This window comes from Sparus aurata, chromosome 6 (genome assembly GCF_900880675.1).
Source record: "Sparus aurata chromosome 6, fSpaAur1.1, whole genome shotgun sequence".
Lineage (NCBI taxonomy): Eukaryota > Metazoa > Chordata > Actinopteri > Spariformes > Sparidae > Sparus > Sparus aurata.
Genome location: NC_044192.1, coordinates 3,620,401 through 3,623,010, shown reverse-complemented (window position 1 = coordinate 3,623,010; position 2,610 = coordinate 3,620,401). Strand labels below are relative to the sequence as shown.

Here is a 2,610-nt window from a genome sequence, read left to right as displayed (position 1 = left end):
AAGATTACATTATATTCATTGATGCATTCTTTTGAAATATATTCAGGAAAGTCAGAAATCCAGTTCAGAAGTAGAGCAGGTGGAGGAAGCAGCAGCTGGACCGTCAGGGCTTCAGGTGAGGTCTGAAAATGGTTCTGTGATGAGATATCATCACTGAAAGTGAAGGATGATTTTTCTATTTTTTTTTTTGAATGCCAAAGTTGGGTCCATATAGCCTGAACCTTGGCTATTCCCTTAATATACACAAGTTCTTTCTTATACGTTATTTTTTACACTTTATTTTTCTTTTCGTTTTCGTAACACAAACATGAGGTCATGTACGTACATTCAGTCACATTGAATGATACACTTGAATACTCGCCACAGGATGATACACTTTGGTTCACAGCTGTTTACAACAATTTCACCCGTCACACTCTGCATCAGCTGAATATGTAACCCATTTAGCCCAGTAATCGTTCCCCTTCTCCTTCTGTAATCTCAAAGTGAAAGTTATACGCTCCATACTGTATATGTTATTTATTATATTTTTCCATTGGTTCAGGGTGGGAGGTTCTCTAAGAAGCCAGCATCTAGTTATTGCTTTTATATTGCTGCCATGAGGATCTTTAATAAATATCTGTCCATGTTATGCAGATCCTTTGATACATTCCACATATAAAAAGAAAGACAAGTAAAGTCAGTGTCATATCCCAGAATCCTCCTTGTTGTTGCCTGTGCTTGAGTAAAGAAAGGTCCAAAAAATGTGAGCATGGTCTGTCATGAGCTGTCCACACTGTCTCCAGCAGTCGGTCTGATGACCAGTTTGTTTTGATTTTATTTTTGGGGTTATGAAAAACTTCATCAAATTCTTCCAATTGGTTGTATTCTCTCTCTCTCTCTTTGCCTGTTTTCTCTCCGTCTCTCTCTTTGTTGCTCTCTGGCGCCCTCTCTTCCTTTTGCCTGTGTCATCTTTCAGGAAGACACACCTGTCCAGGTGTGTTGAATCACCTGACGACGTATTTAAGGAGGATTGAGTGGAAGCCTCGCTCTCTCTCTGGAGTCCAGCTCACACTGAAAGGAGGAGATGTTTTACCTTGTGTTTCCTTGTAACCTTTTCCTCCCCACATGTTTTCAGTGCTGCGTTTTGTTCTGTTCATTTGTTTGTAGTTTAGTTTTGGAGATCACCAGTAATCCAGTTTTTGGTTTCTTTAGTTCATTAAGGTGAGATTAATTTCTCTCTGATGAGGTTAGAGGGGACAGCTGGGTGCGACGGCCCAGTGATTTCCCCTTTTTGTGTATTTCAGCTGGATCTCCAACCTCTCTTTTGGTAAGTAGTTTTTACTCTTTATCTAAATTAAATTTGGTTTATTCGTTAATTTGTTTACTGAGCGTCCTTTTTAAACATGTAGCATCCTCTATGTGAGCTAGAGGCTCCGTAACAACTGTATCCAACAGTTTAGTTTTCATATTAAAATTGTAAACTACATTATAATATAACTTTAAAGGTTTCCCAGTACTGAACCCTGAATGTATTCAGTATTTACTGTTTTTCATGTTAATGTTACTCCCTCCTTCTCCATTGTCATGTTTTTGTCAAGTGCTTCAACTTGTTACATGTAATTTATGTTTCTAGTATAAATTGGAGCATCTTTATGTCTTTTAGGTCATTCATCAGACACAAAGGACTAAATCCTGAAGATGGGCGTGTGAAACAAAACCTCACCCACTTCAACAGGATGAAACTTCATGTGGGGTCTTTGTACTGAAGGTCTGTATCACAACATGATTAAAGAACAATGTGAGGATTTGACTGAAAGACATTTTGAATCTCCAGCAGCAAGACAAACAAATTGAATATGTTAAACCCCCAAATTGTCCATCTTCCACCTCCACCTCCTCCTCTGGGCCATCCACAGGTCATTGGGCTCCTCAAGCTCCGATGCCTCTGTAAACACCGCAGTGGACTCTCCCATCATCAACAGTATGTTCATTTGTTAAAAGATGTATATTATTGAAACATTAAGTACTGCTAAAAATCACATTTTTAAACTCCTTTTTATAGATGTGAAAGATGCATGGGAGAGGAAAAAGATTCATATCTTTGTCTAGGAAAATATATATGCAACATTTTCTACACTGCTCCACAGAGAGTTAACTAATGAGGTGAGGTGTCAATTTCATTTTGTAAATGGTTTTCTTACGACTTTTCAGTGAGTTGTGTGTTTTTTAACCTGGTGTTTTTGTGACAGGTAATGAACACATATCTAACACAATGAAGAGCATTTGGGAACACAAAAAGCCAACAAAAGCTCAGGTATTGAACAATATTCTCTTGTAGTAAGAAGTCATCGCAATATATTAGATTTTTTTTGTTTCATTATTTTACAGATTGACCTGGAGCTGCAATTGTGGGGGTCTGTAATGAAGATCATCACTGGATGCTCGTGGTAATAGTTTCTTCAACTTGATGGTCTTCTAAGCAGCACATGCAGTCTGCACAGTGCTGCTGGAAAACTACACAGCTGCTAGTGCAGCATGGGTAGCACCACAAAGTGTTCTGATTTTGATTTTAGTTGGGCTTTTTAAAATATATTATGCACATTTTAAGCTAAAAACTAACTTGTGTCA

The 2,610-nt window shown here is 38.0% G+C and overlaps 1 long non-coding RNA gene across 1 annotated transcript; it reads left to right on the top strand.

The window, feature by feature from the left end:
• The first annotated feature begins 1,098 nt into the window (after positions 1-1,098).
• LOC115583313 (uncharacterized) lies at positions 1,099-2,409 on the top strand. The gene is made up of 5 exons (XR_003984348.1): positions 1,099-1,309; positions 1,646-1,750; positions 1,899-1,963; positions 2,045-2,145; positions 2,371-2,409. It is a non-coding gene; the product is annotated as an uncharacterized LOC115583313 (long non-coding RNA).
• The last annotated feature ends 201 nt before the right edge of the window (positions 2,410-2,610 follow it).